The sequence below is a fragment of the Nipponia nippon genome, unplaced genomic scaffold (assembly GCF_047370975.1).
Source record: "Nipponia nippon isolate SJK-2023a ecotype South Korea unplaced genomic scaffold, ASM4737097v1 scaffold_4, whole genome shotgun sequence".
Classification (NCBI taxonomy): Eukaryota; Metazoa; Chordata; class Aves; order Pelecaniformes; family Threskiornithidae; genus Nipponia; species Nipponia nippon.
The window spans coordinates 120,589,004-120,610,512 of record NW_028262358.1 but is presented as its reverse complement, the minus strand read 5'-3'; positions in this window follow the sequence as shown (position 1 = coordinate 120,610,512).

Here is a 21,509-nt window from a genome sequence, read left to right as displayed (position 1 = left end):
TTTGACCATGAAGAGTTAGGCTGTAAGACACAAGGCAATTAGTACCAATCTTACAGGAAATAAAGGTGACATACTCTGGGCCAGATTTTCTGATGGCGTGAATGAATGAGACTCTGTCCTTTCTCCTGGGTGGGCCAGGACCACTGCACTGAGCAATGCTGTCCATCTGCCTCTCCATAATCCTGATTGCTCTCTGCCCCCATTTGTTTTACGCCTAAGTTGTACATTTCCAGAGCAAGGACTATATATTTGTTCTGCCATGATGCAAAGTTTAGCATGGAAGGGGATTTTAAACACCATAACAGCACAAGTAATTATTAATAGCAAGCGATATCATGAAACTGAAATCTTCCTCTCAACGAAGAGGAATTCAGTAATGTAGAAGTTGAAGACAGAAAAGTATACCACAACCTCTTGCTGGGTTTTGCTGCAGACTCTTTCTCTAAAATAAGCTGGGCAGAAACAGTAACTTCTCACTACTGCTTTTGCTTGTGGAAGTGGTTCCCAGACACTTTCTGTACATCATATAATGTCGACATCTGATTTGATCCACATCATTCCCATCTATCTTCAACTTTGGCTGAAATATAATTTTATTCAGAGACAGATCTTATTGGAACAGCCTTCATGAAGAGCCTTACTGCTTATAACTGTCGTTCAAAACATCTTTTGAACAGAAAAATGTGGATTTGCGCCAGCTGAAGCACTTGATGATTCATGGCGATGGCAACAAATTGTTTTTGTCACAAACCAAAAATAACAGACCCCTGAAAAAAGTCTGAAAAATGACAAAGACTGTTTCTATTTCTTAGTAATTATTTTATTAACGATATTAAAACCATGAGAGTAGTTCAAGAATTAATTGAAGCATTTTGTTTCCTCTGCATTCCCACTTTATCCATTTCCTCAAAATTTTTTGACAGTATTTATTTTAGGTCAATAATAAATGACGTTTCTTCTCCTCCTCAGCAGAATCAAAACATCAGATACTCATGTGGCTCTGCTAGGAGAATACACTGAATTCTTAGGTTAACTTGGCTATCTGTGAGTTGAAATCCAAATCCCACAGTTTCTTCCAGATTCTCCAAAGTAGTGAAAGTATTGGTGACACCAATCCAGTATCCCATGGTCCAATATACACGTAACCAGTGAAGTGGTATATGGCTCTATTCCCTAACCTTGATTGGAAAGGGAACTCACAGGCTTTTAGGTGATATAAATTTCCATAGGACTTTCAGTTTTGATTGACCAGCCAGAGCAATTTGATCTGTTCGAGATGGGACCTGACTTCATGTGTTTTAGTATATGGTGGTAGATGTTGGACTTTTCAAGCCATGCCAACCAACATGTGATAAAAGCTTCCAGGGTCTTATTCATTTCTTCCGTATAAAATAAGGTAATTTACACATTTTATGTTAATTCTATATTGACCATCACTCGGAGGAGGTAAGGACGTCATTATTTTTTAAACACACAAGGCTTTACTCGATCAGACTCATTTGTTTCCTCTGATGGAAGAAAAGGGCCTGAGGTGGAGAGAAGTTAAGAGCTGACTAGGAGGTTTTAACTGAAGTAGTGGGATGAATGTGAGCCAAGGAAAATTTAGGCTGCACATCAGGAAAATTTTCCTAACAACGAGGTCTATTACTACGTGGAATGGTCCCCCCAGGGAAAAGGGGGAAGCTGACTAGACAAAGCAATGAAGAACACATTGTAGGGAGCAACCTTTAAACAGTTGGGGAATGGACCAAGTGACCTAAGTGCATTTTCCATCTCTCATTTCTCTGACTCAACCATTACAAGGGTACACTGTAGAGTATATGATTCCTGTGCTCTGCCACATCAGTAGCTCTGACCTCCCGGCCTCTTAGCTGGGGTCTACCAGGCGTAGGCTGCTCTTGCTGGGACCTTTGGCTACCTATGGCACTCACCCAGGGACCACAAGGTACATGAACTCAGGTCATTTTGGACTGGACCTTTTTCATTCTTCAGCTTTGCTTTTCTTTGCATTTTTTCCTGACTTCTTCCTTTTGTTTAACAAAGCTTTTCATGCTCAGAAACCACTAAGCTGCTATCACACTTTTCTTTAAGAGAATCAGTTTAAGTTTGCTTTGCCACAGTTTAAGTTTGCTTTGCCACAGCTTTAGAGGCAAACTCAAGCTACACAGGAACCACAGAGGTGGATTTTCTCAGCATCTGGTGATGCTCATGTGACAGCTAACATGTGAGTAGACATCCAGGATCAAACTAGGAGACTTTAGAGCAAAAAGCTCTAAATGTCCAGAAATGTCCATAAAATGCCCATTGGGTTCATTTAGTCCATGACTTTGGGCTCCATCTGTGATGGTGGTCACTCAGGACAGGAGAGGTGGTGTGTTGCGTGGAGTTACTGGGCACAAAAGCCAGCTCAGGTCAAGTCACTGCTGCACTTGCACTGCTTCTTGTAAGGCTTCTCCTCCATTGGTTCAGGTGGTTCCTGCTGCTCTGGCATGGGCTTATCCATGGCCACAGATGCTGTGGAGTGTCCTGCTGCCACGTGGACTCACCCCCAGCCTATTCGCTGGTGGGGTGGTGTGAGAAGCAGAAAAGGCCTTGAGTCTGTGTAAGCACTGATCAGCAATAATGAAAACATCCCTGTATTACCAACACTATTTCCAGCACAAATCCAAAACATATTTTCATACTAACTACTATGAAGAAAATTAACTTTACCCCAGCCAAAACCAGCACACAGTCAACAATTTCTGTGGGAAGGGCCAGTTTCATCACATTTCTTAAGGAAAGTTCACCCAAAATTTTGAAATTATCATACTCCAAATGGCATCTTTTGGTGCTTTTTGAAAAGAAACATAATGGATTTTTGTTGTTGTTGTTGTTGTTGTTGTTTTCTTTCATTTAAAAGCAGGTTTTCTTTTCAAATTTTAACTAATGAGAGTAAACAGAAAAGCACTCCTGCTGTAACTTAGAGAACTGAACTTTTTTTTTCTCTTCTCAGAAAAATGGCTTAATATGCCCAGCTACAATGAACTTTGTGTCTGAGTATTTTTATCACCTTTCAAGAAAAAGAATCTTCAAAATATCAACATTTCCATAGAAGAGAAAAATACATCCTTCTTTGGTTTATTTATTGTCTGGAATTGCTTGAAAATATAGTCAAGATAATGAAGGGCCTTTTCTGCTGTGCCTATGCTGGAAAACCTGTATTTATTCTTAGTTTAAATCTGGCCCTGAAAACACATGTTTTGAAAAAATAATAGTTATATTATAGGACAAATTCAGCATACCATGAATAAGGCTGGAGGAACTGTGTAAATTTCTGACATAGATTTCATCTGTGCAAGTTGGATTAAGTTTTTCCTTTCAGCCGCCTTCAGCAGTGTTTAGCGCTGTAGTCTTAATTCACATCTATTTCTTCTCTGCTCTAGGTGCATGCATGAATGCACTGACATCTAACAATGAAAGAGCAGCTTCATGGAAGAGAGGCATCAGACCAGCTCTATATTCGGTGAAAGCTGACAGCAGACCATAAAAAATAGATATGTGAATGCAAAGAAAGGCTGAAAAAGACTTCTAGAAAAAGTAATTGCTTCTGTATGTTAAAGAAAAAAAAAGCCAACCAAACAATTAATAAGTAATGACTTTAGAAAACGCACTGGGACAAGACAGGACAAATATCACTTACAGGGGAAAAAAAATGTCCATGTCAGTAACACCTCTACCAACACCACTTTCGTTTTACCAGTTCCTGTCTAGCCGGGAACTAATTTCTTTACAGTTACTGAAGCAGAGTAACCACAAATCAAACAGTAGGAAAATGATAACCTGCTGAACTCCACAGAGGCCTCTTGAGTGGGTTTGGTGACATCTGAAATATGCTTAGACAGTTGTGAAATGTCTAATGTGGGTCAGTCAATCAGGCTTTGCCTCTGAACTTGTCATTTTGTGAGACAAAATGGGAATAAAAAAATAAAAAACACAAATATTCAGAAAAGTCAAAACTGTTAGAAGTTATTTATGAGCAAAAGTTGGATATTTCTTGGAAGGTGACATTAGAAGCCTTTAATATATTATGAGAATATAAAGCATGAGGGGGAGTATAAAGTGCACGGAGAGACACCATTCGCAGGAGTTTTTCAAAGTTATGTTCCATTGGCTCAGGCTGCACCTTACTAAAACGAAACTCAACAGGCCAATAAATATAGCACTGCTGAGCAAAAAGAAGAAGAAATCATACTAAACTCTGATTATGCTGACATCAGCTGGCCTATAAATTATCACCCAATAAAAACTATCAAGATGTGAACAAAAATATCCCAGATCTCCATTCTGGGAAGAAAAAACATCATGGAGCTGTTCCAGTGTAATAATTCTTTTTTTTTTTTTTTTTTTTTTTATTGTGATCATGTAAAGGTCTCTCCATTTGGCCAGCTTCATCCCTGGGCTTCTTTTACACTCACTGTTCTCTAGAAGAAAATTCCTATTTTTAGGAAGTTCTTTCTTGAGCATCTTTAATGGCTGAAAGGCATAATAAAAGCTTTGGCCCATATCCTTGGCCAGTATAAATCATTGCGTTTGCACCAAAGTCAAGGTACCCAATCTAATTTACATTAGCTAAATATATTGCACGGAGTTTCTTTGAATACTTCATTCATTCCTATAGACAGCTATGGTGTAGACTTGCCGTGGTTGTACTGATGTCTAGGAAGCTATGAAAATTTGTTCTGCCTGGAGGTCTGTCACTTCATGACAGAGAAAATGATCTGGGAGGTTTTTGGTATCTCTTGGAAATGCCAGGGGACTCCTGTCTCTGTTGTGAATTTCTTAATTTACATAGTTTTAAAGTGGAGATTTCAGTGAACACGGAGGATTTGTCTCTACAGCAGCAATTATAGAATCATAGAATAGTTTGGGATGGAAGGGACCTTTAAAGGTCATCTAGTCCAACCCCCCTGCAATGAGCAGGGACATCTTCAACTAGATTAGGTTGCTCAGAGCCCCGTCCTACCTGACCTTGAATGTTTCCAGGGATGTGGCATCTACCACCTTTCTGGGCAACCTGTGCCAGTGTCTCACCAGCCTCAGTGTAAAAAATACATTCCTTGTATCTAATCTGAATCTACCCTTTTTCAGTTTAACACCACTGCCCCTTGTCCTATTGCTACAAGCCCTATTAAAAAGTCTGTCCCCATCTTTCTTATAAGCCCCCTTTAAGTACTGAAAGGCCATTAGTTGAGTCCATGTGAATGAAATAAGAGGAGAAAAGACACATTTCAGTATAATCTCCTCCTTGTAAGAGATCTCAATGAGGCTCTGAAGGGTATATTTTTACTTTTCCATTGTGTTGTGTTTATAACCGCCCCCCTTGACAGGTAGGAACTATATTTCTGAATGCAGAACAACTCGATTGTAGGCCAACTGCTACTCCTGGTAAATCTGGTAACTTCGTAAGGAAGCTCGGAACACTCACCCACTACCCATGCTGCCAGCTGGGGCAATTCCAGCCCAAGATGCAAGATGTAACAGCAGGCACGTGTCTGTCTTAGGTGAGGGTAGAGGTTTGGTGGAGTCCAGGTTCTTCTTGCAGGTCAACCAGCAGGCTGATTTGGAGCAAGCCACTTTGCAAAGCAACTGGAAGGGCAATGCTGCCCAAAAAACCTGATATTATTATAGTAACTTGGGAGCCAGCAAGGTTCACGACTAAAGAGGCCATTTCCTGGTTCTGTCACGAGCTTCCCAGACAAATGAAGAAAATTACTTCTGGCCAGAGCCAATACAAGGGGTAGGTGGAATGGAGGTGTTCATTCCAACAACTGAAACTCATTGTTTAATTGATACTTTAATTTTGTACACACCTTCTGTGAGATTTCAAAATTACTCTCAAGACTACTTCTACCCATGTGCAGATTGCCAGTCTTCACAAGGCTGAGCAGATTAGTGCTTAACTCACAGCTCAGCCCAGACTGCAAGTTCCTGCAAGGACCCATGCTGGTAGATGCTCCTACAGCAAAACTAACATACAGTCATGGATGGAGGATCCTCACAGTACAGGGTGGCAGAGATGGCTTTTGGCCTGTATAACAGGCTGGTGATTAAAGTGCTTTTCTGGGAAGAAAAACTGAGCTCCCATCCAGGCTCAGCCTGAGAGATCCTGCCTCCCTGGAGCTTCCACTGGCTTTAGAGTGTTGGAGCACAGATGCTCTCTATGCCACGTGTTAAGGAGAAAAAGGGAAAGGTTATCTGGCTTTTGTTTAGCACATTGGACTTAGCATTCATCTGGGAAAGATGTTGCAGGGTTGCCATTCTTGCTTAGTGGGATTGCTTTAAAAAAAATAAAAATACCTGGTTTTTAATTGCTTTTTGTTTCATTTCCCAGACTTTTCTTCTGCTAGACCCTTTTCATCATCCCATTGCAAGCCATGCAATGATGTGTGCCTTCTCTGACTGGTTCATGATCTCTTTGAGGTAGGGAGCCAATCTTGTGTCATATCAACGTAGATCCAGCTGCTAATAAATAGGTAGCCACGATACAGAGTAGAGGCCTCTTGAATAGAAAGGGATATCTTAATAGTGTAGCCTAACAGACTCCTTTAGTTAAACTTACCAGGTTTTTGTCAGTGAACTGTTAATTCTAAGAACTACTAGTTCCCAAACTTAACAGTCAAAAAAAATGAAAAATCATAATTAGAGGAAAACAGATCATGAGAACTCAGGTTATGATCTGTCCCCCTTGTCTGAAAGATGCCATCTCTGTACCACCCAAACCCTCCTACCATCAGTTTGGGTAACGACTGGGAGCAACACTGGCTCAGACTGAGAGCGTGCCACCCACTGAGTCACCGGGACTGCTTCCTGTTGGCACGGTCCTCCTTTGGTAGGAGCTATTCTTCTGCTGAACCTCCCTCACTTCTTCTTACAAGCAGAAAGCAGAAGTGATATGAGTCACCTCACAAGACCACCTGCTAAATTATTCTCCTGTGGTCTTGACGCAGCTGCCACCTGCTAACAATGAATGTTAAGATACATGTCTTCAGGATATTGTTCAGAAGGAGAGACTCTTTCTTCAGGATTAATTTCCTATGGAGAAGCAATAAATACCAAATATATATGTGCCCACTTCCCAGGAGCCCACAAATTCTGAAAATGTTTGTCTTTGTGGGAGGCTAACCACTGTTGTTACTCATCTGTAGTGAAATAAAATCAATTTTAAGGAAGTAAAACACGTATTAAATATTTTTTGTTTGAACATGAGTTAAATAATTTTCAAATTTGTCTTTAACAATGTGTATTTAGGCCCATTTTCTGTCTTATACAGGACCTTCCCAAACATAAAAGACTAAGGAGTCTTGTATTCTGGTTTCCATTTCCAGTGTTGCTCTGAACCCTTTCTTCTTATCCTCAACTACTTGCTGAAGCAGTGACTGAAGCCATGCAATGATGACAGCCTGCACACTGGGGAAAGACAGCCAGCATCAGAAGCTGGTAGCATGCATTTCTCCACCATCCTCATATTTGTAACTTCTAACCAAGGATTCAGAGAGAAAATACTCACCTCTTTCACACTGCCACAGCCCATACAGCGCAGATCTGTCAAGCTGATGTGCCCCCAGATCTCTGGGACTTACAAGTGAACCTGGAATTTTTGTAGAAATAGTAATCTGAGAGGAAGCAGAAGAAAAGTGGCTTTCACCTTTTATACTCATCAAGTGTAGGACAGCTTCCAAATCAATGAGTACATGTTATTCCCTGCCCTCAGTTTTGTCTTGCTTTTTGAGTTACTACCATAAAATAACCAACTGAGACCCATAGATTTTAACAAACCAGTGCAAAAAACAATGTGGTCTTTGAAACCGCTTTCCAATCTATCTATGAGTTAAACACTAGGAGTTTCTTGCCTTTGAAACTCCTTCAGCAAAGATGCCTTTGCCTCTAAGGAATAACATTTCATTAATGTGCATGCTTGTGTATGTTAGGGTGTACATGAATATATGAGTAAAAGTATAGACAACTATTACACAAATACTTCTTACAAAGACGTAAGTTTATGGAATTAAAAACAATAGCCTCAGTGTTGTGTCTCTGAACATGTAATGTATGTCAGCATTTAGCGATGTGTACCATTCAAGAACATATTTATCACCCAAAAGCATTCCTTATTTTACACTCTTACTTCCTCTATGTTATTTCAGGCAGTCATAACTCCATAGGTATTTATTTTTACTTTTGTTTAAGTGGTAGAAGAACAGAACCAGCATATATTGGCTGGCCTAACCCTGATGTCTTTACTTAGGATCTTACTCAGATAAAACTGCTCAGGACTTCTACCTGCAGAAAGACCACAGGAATTAGCCCTACAAATGCTTTCCTCATTTCCAAGAGGTAAATACATATCTTTGTTCTTTTATCTATTTGTTGCCAGGGTGACAGGCTTATACAGTTTGAAAATACAACAATAAAGCCTTAGGGTGTCACTTTAAGATAACCACACACTCAGTTTTGTGTTTAGCTTCATTATTTTTTTTTTTTAGTTTATTCATAACAATGTGCTACTGAAAAATGCCTATTGTCAGCTCCAGGTGTGTTTGCCAACATTAAAGAGCATAATCGCAATAAAAGAAAAGCCAGGAGCTATTCCACCTCCCACATGCCAAAATTAACAAACCATAGTAAAAATTAAAATCAACAATACTTTACTTCCCTCCCTCCCTTCTTCTCTCCATCCTCTATTCTCTCCCTCCCTCCCACAAACTATCAGGCTTTCTTTCCGAAGACCGGGATAAATGGATAACCTGCAGCACGGATGTTCAGTTGATGCTACGAAAACATAATTTTGGCCTTGTTTTCAAACCATTGGCTCTCCACTGACAGTGTGTCCTAGGCAGATCCCCTTTTTCATGGTCATCTGACAGAGCCTTCACTCTTTCATGGATTTTAGAGACATGGACATCTCTGTAATTGTCTCTACAGTCTACAATACCTCTTGGGTTTTTACTCCTCTTTCTAATTCAGATCTGCACTTGAGATAGAGATTTTTCAGGGAAACAAAAACACCCAAATGGTCAGATTTTCCAGTGAAGATGTTCCACCACAGATCTTAAAAGCTAATTATGTGTCACTTTTTGATTTCTTGCTCTATTTTATCTGACTTGTATAGCCTCTGCTCCCAGTCACTGTTTATTGTAATATTTTGCTGATGATTTCTCTGCTTTCAAATTCCCCTTCTCCACGTGGGCACCACTTGACTGTTGTCAAATGACCCATAATCTTGTCCCTCATAGGTAGTGCACTGTAAGGTGTCTTGATCCTTTAACCATTCTCCTGATCTGATCCCTAAACAATCCTCATGGTTCCTTCTTGAAATTTCTGCATCTTTTTCTACTTCATTGTGGAAGGCTGGAGACCAGAACCAGACACAAAAGTCCAAGACAACCCACAATATTTCTACAGTGGTACATACCACAGTAAGCACACTTTCTATTCTTACTCACAATTTGCTTATTTAAACCCAAGATCTGAACCTATTCTTTGTGTTGCATCATGGTTAGCTCATGTTCAGATGATTCTCTGTGATTTCCAGATCTTGTCTGGAAGAAATGTCTGCTAAGCCGGATCAGTCCATGTTCTATGGTTCTTGTGTTCTTTGGGCAGGATTTGGTCAGCCTAAATCCCAGCCACATTAGGATTTAGATATCTAAAATCCACTTTCAGACCAAGCCAGCATCCAATCTACTTGTTTTTCATGTCTGCCTTGTACTGCCCTCACCTAGATTCATTGAAAACCTCCCTTTTTACCCTTAAATCTCCTTAGGTTCTTAACTATAGCTGCTCAGATAATATGCCCCCAGGACCTGTCTCCGGCTGGATGTCAGTGAAGACTCAGTTATGCACACAGGCCTCTAACCTCTGTTTAAACCCCCAGAGGAGTTTCAAAAGTTGAATTTATCTAAATAATTACGTAATCTTTCACCTTTTCCTTTGCAGAAAATAATGGCCTAGCCTTCACTCCTAGCCCCATCAGTTGATGGTGTGCATAGATGAGCTATGTGAACTAGGTTGGGACACTGAGTTGAACTGCCAGTAGTGAATCTGGGATAGTCCCATAATTATTGCAGTTGCTTTGACATCCTAAAACAAGTCTACAGATTCATCACATACCTAAAGGTTTCAATTTGGCTTCCTCTTTTCTGCAGAGAGCTGCTGTAAGCCTGTTGGATGTGGGCAGAGAAATGTTCAAAAGCCACTGAAGCGAGCATCAGAGTCCTGTGGCTAGCTCTAAATGGCAGAGGAAACTGAAAAAGCCCATGTTTTAACCTATGCTAAGTTGCACACAATTCTTGTCCTGTGGAAAATGTTCCAGTTCAGCATTGCTGGACTAAACTCATGGCAGGGTCCACACACCGGCAGAAACAACCAGACTTGCAATATCAGCAAAGGTGGGAAAGCAGTTGAAATGTCCACAGCTTTCTTCTCTCAGCTAAGCAGACGGTTCAAGTGTATTCAAGTCACATGAAGTGACTTAGTCCCAGGGGGTATAAGGTAGTTTGGCCTAGGCAGTGTTAGGACATGCTGATTCAGTGCATTTTCTCAGTAGCCTATTATCATTGGACTGCCCGGAGGGCTCGGATGCTGAGCCCAGCTGCTGTAGACTCAGAGGAAGAGCAGTCCAGCCCTTGTTTGGATTCCCCTCCACTCTGCGAACTGTTGGGCTGGAGCATGGAGGTATGAACAAAATTCAGTAAAGCTGGACAAATCCCATGAGGCCCCAAAAATGTCTTTATCTGAGAAGGCCAAGAGCTTTGCCATCTTCCACTGGCGTTCAGCCACATGTGGTGAGCCAAGACAGGTGGTCTTCTGGGTTGGAAGAAGCACTAAGACAGTCTGGTCTGCCGGACGCATTGGCATGAGCGATTCACTGAATGGTACTCTTCTCCTTGCACATGAACGAGTCCAGTGCAATACAATGGGGTACTGTGCTGCTGAAGAAGTTGTTCCTCGGGTGAGACATTACACTCATAAAACTCAGTGGAGGTCCTGACCACTTTGTGGGCATTAAAGATCCCATGACTTGTAGCAATGACTTTGGTGTCCTGGCCACACTCCAAGTTGGAACGCTTTGTCTTGTTGAACTCCCTATACAGCTCCTATTCTGAAATGTTGTCTTCACTAAGTCTACATTTTGATGAGCTCATGTTAAGCTGCCATTTCAAAGTTGATGCCAAAATGGAAAAAGAATTTTAAAAACAATTAGTGATGATTACTGATAATTACCTACACATGGTTGGTGTATCAGACTCAGAAAAATACCTCAGAATGAAAAATGTCATGTAAATATAGGGTATTACTAGGTTTCTGGCTGAGGTTTTGAAACAATCGGAACTGCACGTATGGAATCACACGTATTTGATATCAGAACAAGAAGTGCTGTTGTGGTGCTTAAGATCTTAAATTCAGACTGTGCACTGGGTAAGTTACCAATAATGCTTGCAAGGATATCATATCCCTATGGAAAAGTCCACCCAACAAATTTGAATGTGGTACTTGAAGCAGCTCCCTTTGACAAATGGAGCTTGGAATCATGTTCATCACTATAGGAGGAGATGCCCACCACACTTCCCTTCAAGAAGACCTTCAAGAGAAGGTCAGACGCCGGCAAAACCAGGCCGCTAGGTCTGCTAGAGGCAATTTAAATACAACACATCAAGATAACATTTGCTTTAAGCTTTTCATTTTCACAGCCTTATGCAGTGAGAGCGGCTTATGAAGTTTCCCATTTAAAGCCTGATTTGTGATTTATAGTGATTTATAACAACACTAAAACCTCCCACAAACGACAAATTAATACTCAGATGCTTTTTCAGCACCTCCTTTGAGAAAAAGAGTTTTGAGCCAGTGCCAAGGAGTGGGAGGCAAGTATTTCTACTGAAACACAAATGGGTGGCAAACTCTGGAATAACATTTTGGCATGAAATATGCACGACATTTTTGGAGTCTTTTCTCTTTAGAGAGTCTGAACATTTCAATTTAACAAATTAAACATTCCCTAATAAAATGAGTTGGTCAAGGGGAAAAGAAAGAATTTAAGTTAAGGATAAGTCTTCTTAAATGCTTTTTGCACATTTGTGTTTAAAGCCCACTCCCTGATCTGCCTCTCAGTTCATAGTAGTTCCGAAATACAGAGTACTTTTTTTGGCTCTAGGCTTAATATTATATTACCATTAAAATTCCAACTAAATCCTCAAGGTTTGTAATTAGAACTATGGAGAGACCCATGAGTCGAATACGAAGGATGCTGAACTTCAGCAGAGGAAATTACGGCATAATTTGATGTGAGAACTGTTGGATGAAATTTAATGGAACAAATCAGTGAAGCAGATGGGGAAGGAGAGTATGTCCAAAGATCAATTAATGCATGCCCGAGTGTTACGAGCACTGCTAAGCAGCAGTGCATTAAGATTAAACTAGGACTCTAACAGATGCAAAAGAAAGTGCAAAAACCATATGAAGGACAAACCAAGAATGATGGATCCATTCTGTAGAAGACCAGTTAGTCAAATACTTCAGTTGGAATAAAAAAAAAAAAAAAGTATGATCATTTGATGACCAGTTAGAGGAGAAAGACAATCAAATTTCATGCTTCAAGGTACAAGCTGGTAACCACAGGGGTCAGTAAGTAAGTTTTTCCTTCTCTGGAACATTGCAAAATTGGATGACAGGGCCTGGCCTTCACTGCTGCCAGACTGAGTATCTAAAATTTTTTCTTAAAATTACAAGATAAAATTGCTCAGAAAAAAATATCCCAGAAACCTTAATAAACCAAATACTTCCCATAGGTACCCTAGCCAATATTTCCCATTCATAATTAGTGAATCTAATAATTAAATGGCATTAATTCAGGAAAAAAAGACTAGTGGCTAGTTGGCAGTACTTTCATAATAAAGAAAACATTGAATGCCCCAGTGTCTTGGCCAGAAGCCCGCAGAATGATTTCCAATCATCGCTGGTGGACAAATGTCTCCATAGGATGTCACTTGCCCTTTTTCTTCACTTCTCCCCATCTTTGTTTATTGTTGGTATCACACATTTTGCTGCTTGCACTCTACGTGTAAGCCAGGCACAAGGGTAGAAATCCATATGACCACGTGCCTATGGCTCCATCTGAGTTAATTGTCTAGACTAGCTATCAACAGAGAATAAAACAGATACTTCTAGAGCACAGTTGACTTCATTTTAAAGTAAATGTTTAAAGCAGTTCAGATTATTTGTGCTGTAGCAAGTGTCTATTTCCTTCTCTTGATTGTAGAAATCTCTAAGACAGAAATGTCTACATTGTAGACATCAAAAGCTTGGTGAGATGAGTCCCATTTACAGTGCTGCCACTTTGCCATTAGTGATTACAGCACTGGGGATATCTTGCAACTGTTATGCCATCTCTCACTCTGGGTTTTTTCAGGACAGAGGGTGATGTTTTGGGGCTCTGAGGAATGTCCTCAGTCCATAAGGACTTCAGCCTTGGTGACTGGAGGCAGGAGCTGGAGACACAAAAGGAGATCTTTCTCCTCAACCTTGTGCTACCCTAAGAAGGAGCCACGTATTGCACACACAGTCCACAGAGTAGGACCCTTCATAGCTGAGTTGAGACCTGCAAGTATCCCACTTTCTCCTACTCTTGCTAAGAAATGAACACTGATATGAGGCTAGGACCAGAGGCTAGGATCATGTCAGTACTTTTCAAAGAGCCAGGGAATGGGTACAAGCCCTGGCATATGACTGTCCAGACTGATAAATTGTTAGTGCATAATCCAGAATTACTTTTGTCCAGGCCAACTAACACCGTGCCCAGTAGTGTCTAGGTCTGGTTATTGGTGTGGATCAAGGATCCTTCCCAACAGATTGTTTGGATGTGGCCACCCTGCTCTGGAGGTGAGTCAAACTGTGCCATTACAGGATGTTCCCTGGTCACTGGACTTGAGCCTTGGCCTGTTTTATTTATTCATACAGCAGCTATAGAGACTTCACTCAATAATTTTAACTCCTCTTCTGCTTCTTTTTGATCACAGAACATGTAAAATAAGATCTCGCTGGTGCATGTGAAAATAATGTCAGTTACAAGCAAAAGCTTTCATATGAACACACAGTGTGGGAATGAAGCTTGCTCATTTTATTTTTTCATTTTACCAAGAGATGCTACAGAGGCATGTTCTTCCCAGACTCCCAGACTGCAGTTTTAGCCAAGAAAAGGACAATTAAACTAAGATAAGATTAATAATGAAGCAAAGCCACTTATAATGATATGATAAGTTATCTTTTGATCACCTCCAAGCAACATCAGTAAAAATAATGTTGCTGACATGCAATGTAGTGTATTCAGCTTGATGCAAAGCTCATGGAAGGGTCTACAACTGGTCCTGAGTCAGGTCTGCATCACGACCTTAAACCTAGTCCTGTTTTAACAAGACAAAAGTGGTGGAGGTGGCGAACAATCCCTACAAAGCTCTTTCCTTGATGCTCACAAAGGAGAGGGGTAAATATTACGGAACTATGGAATACAGGGATTTGCCAGAATAGGCAACACAAACTAAAACCCCCATACCTGAAAAACCTTCAGGACCAAGTGACATTTATCTCCCAATTCAGCCAGAAATGGCATGAAGGAAAGAGGCTATTTTCCTTTCATGTTCGAAGTCCTTTACAAAACAGGTTACAGTGCTGAACTGGTGATAGGAAGAAAGGGACAGACCTCACACTTCAGGTGGCAACAAGGATGGTAGCAGAAACCTCAGCTAATCCGTGTATCCCAAGAAATTTTACCAGTACTGCTCTACATTATTCAGTAGCATAAAATGAGTGTGCACTGAAAGCAGAATTTGGATTCACATTTAAGAAGGGACTTGGGAAAGATTAGCAAATTCTACCCTTATGAACATGATTTCAGGAGCTGGTAATATAACTGGAAGACAGCCACACACATAGCAGGGAAATAACCACAATATCATCATTGATGAAAGGGTGGCTTGATAAGAGGAAGCTGCAGACAACACTGAAACTGGAGAGAGGAGGGTTTTGTGGTTAAAGTGTTGGACTCAAGAGATCTGGGTTCCATTGCTGCCAGCATAAATGTGGACAAGTGCCTTAACATCTCCTTTTACCAGGTATCCATCTGTAAAATGGGACCAAACCACACTACTATCCTTTGCCTACTTAGAGACTGATTTTCCCCTGCATTAGCCTGCAGCAACCAGCAACGTGAAAGCCTCATCTCGGGTGGCGGTTCCAGGTGCTAAAGCCATACAAACCAATAATAAGAAATAATAGTACTGCTGATAGAAAGCTTCTCTTCCTTGAAAATTAGTTTTCAATTCACTCCTCCTAAGGAAGAAATTCTATATTCTTCCAGGCCAAAACTCCCTTTTTTTTTTCCAATGCTCACAATGTGGGAGGTGAAAATAGAGTTCATAATGAGAACTTGATTCTGTGAGTTCCCAATGGGAGCATACATGTTGCAGGGTAAGTGTCCTGCCTTATAACAACTTCTCCTGCTACTTCAGCTAACTAAACTGGTAGAGCAGAAATAAGAACAGGCACAATAAGTAACAACGCTGTGTTTTACCTTTTTTTTTCTTTAGGCCACTAAATGGATGAGAAAATAATATGTGGAGTTACATGAGTTACATCTGCTAAATCAGCATGAGAGACTATGGATTTCATGCATGGATTTCATGGAAAAGCTTTATTTTGCATATTTTCTGGAAAGTCTAAATCAAAGATTATTTTTCCCCAAGTGCCCTCCCTTTACAGTAATTTCATCTCTGTCTCAAACACCTCAAGCACTAGGAGATAAATTTTTGCCATCCCAGGAAGCGTGTTTCCCCTTCCTTTACAAACCTTCTCTCTTTTCCCCACCAAGCTGGCCACTAAAACAGACAGAGCTTTGGTTGTTTGTGACCTTGCTTCATTTTATTGACCCTAAATATCTGAAGATAGTTCCTCAGTTGAAGAACCACATCTGTGTAATGCCTCCCTCTACTGGATTTATGCAGATGGCTAAGACAGCTAATAAATGTTTGTGGGTCACCGATAGCATTGGGAAAAGATGCATTTCTGTGCACATTCAAAAATGATAGCTGGTTTGCCTTGATTTTACAAGGATTAAAAGAATGTCGTGCATGCAGCTTGGCTAAACAATGGCTAAAGGGGACGTGATAACCATCTACAGAAAGCTGTGAACATGCTGGAGTTTGCAGTTAAGAAGAGTTTAAGTGATTAAATTAGGAAGGGCTGAACTTTGTGGAGTCTGGGGCAAGCAAACCTCTTGAACATTTTTCTGAGACAGTGGGGGATTTGGGAGAGCATGTTGTCAGAGTCACAGTACTGGGCTTATTTAGCAAACTCCTTTTTTTCCACTTGTAATTTAAACCTTTGCTGGTTCCTTCTCCACTTTGAATTCAATTAGAAGAACATGTGTTTTTGGCTGCAGACAAATCCATGACGTACAGTGAGGAGGGAAGAAAGAGCCATTTAAAAACTATGTAGTCACTTCGCCGTGGTATCAACTGTTTTGGTCGCTGCAAGTGGTAAAAATTCTGGCAAAAGACACGAATCACTGCAGATATGAGTTCAGAATTGATAGCATGCTTGTGGCCCACCTGTATGTAATAGCATGAATCTCTGAGTCCTACTGAAACTCTGTGCCATACCACGATATTAACACTTCCTAAATTTTTCACTTCCTCTCCCCCAACCCTTTCTTTTTAATCGCACCACTATGACAACTCTATTTCACTTTTTGAAATTTCCTCTTTATTTGGAGCATCTGTCAACATGCCAGTAAAGCTCTGTACACCCTGCACAGTCAATGGGACTGAGTTCCTCAAACCATGCTGGTGCCAGAGACGATTTGCCAGACAGCTCTCACCAGCATCACCTGTGCATGCCTAAAGGGAACTGGGAATGTTACCAGTGTCATCAAAATTAGAGCAGGGTATCTATCGAGTAAAATGGAGCCATTTTTGTACATGATCACCTTTCAGAGCAGAATTGCTCTTCACAAATGCAGAGATGTGTTTTGGTCCTGTTTTAATCATTGGGTAACGTTGAACTGTATCAACAACTGTATCAACATAGAGATCGCAGGGAAATGACACTTTGCATGAAGCCAAATTATCCATCTGGCTACATTAGTAATCTAAAGTGAGATCATACTGCAAATGAAATGTGGGGAAGAAGAAGGAATATCATTTTGTAAGAGAGCTTAATAAAGATTATACTTAATCAGAAAATACTTCTGTATGTGATGATGCCCACAAAATACAAAACGACTCCCATGCAAAAGGCATTTGTTAAAATCCTTTTAAAACAGCTTTCAGAAATTTGGGCAGTTAGGATTCCAACAAACAGGAAAACAAACTAGCGAGGGCTGCTGGTTACCGCTTTGGATCGGTAAAACAGAGCATCAACTGCCTGCAGCCACAATTCCCACATGTCTCACAACTTGCAGAGAGCAAAGGGTTGCAGAAGTCAAAACCGTGGCAGGTCTGGGATCTTGCTCTTGTTTTTCTCATTTCTGGGTCTGAACCATGCACCCAGACAAAACAGACTCAGCTCTTCAGAGAGCCTGTGTGCAGCCTGGCCAGTCCGGCTTTGCTCTCTCACTTGTGTAATTTTGCAGGTCACTTTGAAATACTGGTTGAGCAGTTTATCACAACATGTAAATAGTTTAGGCTACAGACAATAAAAAAAAAAAAAAAAGTAAGTGGATTAAAAGAGGGTAAGTCAGATTTTATAACTGTTTCTCAAATCATTTGCAAAGATGTCTTCCTTTGGTTGCAGTCTCCGGCGATTTCAGGGAACAGCCAGGGATCCTGTGGGGGTATCCTTTTTCCTACCTTACGTAATGTCCTTGCTTCAGTTCCTTCGAAACATGTTCACACCCTCGCTGGATCTATCCTTCAGGCTGCGTAAGGAAATACCTCTGAAGGACTGATGTCTTCCAAATACCTTTAGGGCCCATCTTCCCTTTTTTAGACTAAGAGGATCTAGGAAATGAAAATAACATTAACAAAAGCATCATTGTTTGCAGGGGCCTGTTGTGCCAGGAGAAGGCATCACTATCTATGTTTCACCATCAGAAAGATGCTATTAGATGATTTGAACATCAACCAGTGTGGGGATGGTCTGCAAAGGTGGAGCTGGGAGCGAGGTGGGGATGCGGAGGAGAAGGGAGATGGGAAAGAACCTGGCCAAGGAACAAAACAAGAGTTTATTTCTGTGTTTGTGAGAGGTGGCTTTGTTAGTTCAATTTTATAAAATGCTTACTTTGCCTAGATTTATGAGCAAATGGTATCCTAATAAAAGTCACAGCTGAAAAAATCATCTTGATGTTTCTATGGGCAGGTCTTTGGATTTCTCTCTGGAAGTAAATTCCTCCTCATCTCACCAAAGCAGCTGTGGACGACAGTAATGTCCAGGCTCTTGCTGATGCTGTTTCCCAGGCTGTCGCTTTACTTTGACCTTATTCCCAGCCCTGCTGTGCCAAGCCACCCTACTCTGCAGAGCTGAAGGTCTCCTAAAATCTCAGAAAAAGCTGCCTTCCCTTACCCCAGCCATGCAAAAAGGTCTTAATTCCAGTCTCATGACAAATTATGATTAAAAGATACATTCAGGGTCTTGTAAAGTACTCTCCACTTTTCCCTGTACACTGTCCATAATGCACAGTCATGGTGGACACCCTCCTTTGGACCATCTTTGTCTTTGGGGAAAGGACTGTATTTTTAGTTATTTAGTTATTACTATGAAGTACTATTTCTATGAAGTACTTTTCACATAGTAGAAACAGAGGTCTTTTAGCATGGCATTGACTCTCAGTGACAAATATTTTCACTGGAACCTGAAAACAGATGTGCTCTGCTATTCTTATCTCTATTTTAGCTGCCTTTTACATCTAATGCAATGTGAACCAACTGAGAAGACAGATGTTTCAGATGAACTGAAATATTAAAATAGGCTTCAGGAAGCCTAGATACAGCAGAGGCATGTGCTTGCATGGGTATATCATGCTGATTATTTGCATCATGGTTCCGCACAAAGAAATCTAGAATAAGATGTCTAGGCACAGAGACAACACTGATTTTACTACTGGGAATCATAGAACCGTAGAATCACAGAATCATTTAGGTTGGAAAAGACCTTTAAGATCATCAAGTCCAACAGTAAACCTAACACTGCCAAGTCCCACTAAACCATGTCACTAAGTGCCACATCTACACGTCTTTTAAATACCTCCAGAGTATTTAAGGAATGAATTTGGGAATTGTGGAATGAACTTATGGTGAGGTCAAATTGTGTTTAAATCATTACATATTCATGGATAACCCATTGACTCCCATAATTAAAAAAAATCCATTTAGTCTGAAAAGAAAGGTAGGGTGGAAAATGTCTTTTTGCACTATAAACTTTCTTCAAAAAAATTGTTTAATGCCCAGATACCAAGCATGCAAATGAGATAATGAGATAGATATTGATGTGCTTTTGGGGCATGTGTGTTTGTTTTTGTCTAACTCTCTGTCATCAAGAGCTGAGCAAATAACAGAGTTGGTACAGAGCATTGCAGGGTTTTTTCTTGTGCAAGTAACAATCATTTACTGGCAATGTCTGATGCTTTATCTCATGTTTGCTGAAGTGGGCGAAACCAAGAGGAAAATTGGTGCAGCTGCTGGGAGAGCTTCGTTAGTGTTCACTCATGACTCTAGGTATAGGCGTCCTGGCCGTACCTAGATAACATTGCAGGTTTCTCCTACATAGAAGGAGGAACTTCATGATTCTAATTTAGGAACTTAAATTTTGATTTGGTAATGTAAAACGTAGAGTTGACCCTAGTTTACTCTCCCAAGGCTGTGTTGGTTCTGTAATATATGCATCAATAAAGCTTGCTTTAGCATCACAGCTTAAGTGGATACAATTTACCAGCTAGATAGGGATAACATATAACAATGGCAGGGATGCAGACACGCTGACCTTGAAGGTGGCACCTTTCCATAAGAGTTGCTGTGAGCTGAAGTTACAAAGTACCTTGCCATTGACTCCAGGACTGCAGGAACCCAATCTACAATCCCTTTTCTGATTGCAGACATCCTTTAGTCTGCCTTTGCTCTGTTTGGCAGTGATCTGTAATGTGATTATAATGTATATTTACACACACACCCTCTTAGCACTAGCTGCCTAGCTAAGCTAGGAAACACTGCTGAAATAATAAAAGCAGTCGATCCCCTTCCTGCTTGAAAGTTAATGCTGTGTGGTGAGTGAGAGACTTCTTAAAATTGTTTTATTAAGGGAATAAATGGGAACCAGGAGGTGTTTTAATGACAGTGATTTCACAAAAAAACTAGTATGTTTTTTCTTTAGAACAAATACCTGTTAAGAACAATACAATTTTTTTTTTTTTTGTGACGATAAATAAATCTTCCATTATCAGTGCTCAGACAGGAGCAGATTGGGACTCAAGAACTAAGGATTTCTGATGGACGTCAATCAGGAAAGATGAAGAGCAAAAGGTGAAGAAAAAAGAAAAGAAAAAAAAAATCACAACAAAACAAGTTAAATGAAGCAGCTAGGTGCTGTGGGGAGTGGGTGGGTATTTCCAGGGTGCATGGGGCTTAGAAACCCATCAGTCCCTGGTTTGCAGAGCTTCATCTTCCCTTTTAATGATAAGAAGGCACATGTATTAGTGGGGAGATGGACACCCAGAGCTTTTCCAATGTTACTGCTCCTTGGATGAGTAGGCAGCAGATCAAATCCATGGCAGGACAGCTTCAGCACTAAGACCTGGAGTGGAGAGTCACTAAATCCAGTGAGGTGCTAGACTGGCTCAGGAGCAACAATGGGAGTTTTTGCACTCTGGGGTGAATTCTGGGCCCAGCAGCGGTGAGAGTCCCTGGCTGTCTTTTGTGTTCATGCAAGAACAAATCGCTGGTGAGGGTGACATCCAGGGACCTCTGTTCAGCTTCCCACTATGCCTAGGACACCTCCATGACAGAACCAGGTGATATGGGGGTGGTTCTGCAAAAGGAAAGAAATGATCGCTGAGATTTTCAAAGTCACCCAAATGGGTTTGACTCATCATTTCCTCAGCTTTCAGTGGGAATTAGGTATTTAACACTTTCTCAAGAAATGCTTCCCTCCCCTTAAAATATGCCCATTGTGTTTTCTGGGCTAGAGTCAGGCCATCTAAATTAAGGGACATAAATTAGTGTAGTAGCTCTAGGTCACCCTCAGAAGGCAGCTGAGGTCTTGGTGGCCTCCTTTCTCCACTGACTGCAGAGGGTATCTAAGCCAGTTAGACTCATCTGCCATCTAAGCTGCATGTGCAAATCTAGGCAGGAAGAACTTGGACCACTTTTTCTGTAAAATAACATCACTCCACCTTCCAAAGGCACAGTAATGATCTACAAGATGAAGGTCCTGGGGTGATGGAGACTGCAAAAGCACACAAGGTGAAATTGCTGTTTAGGACTGAGTTG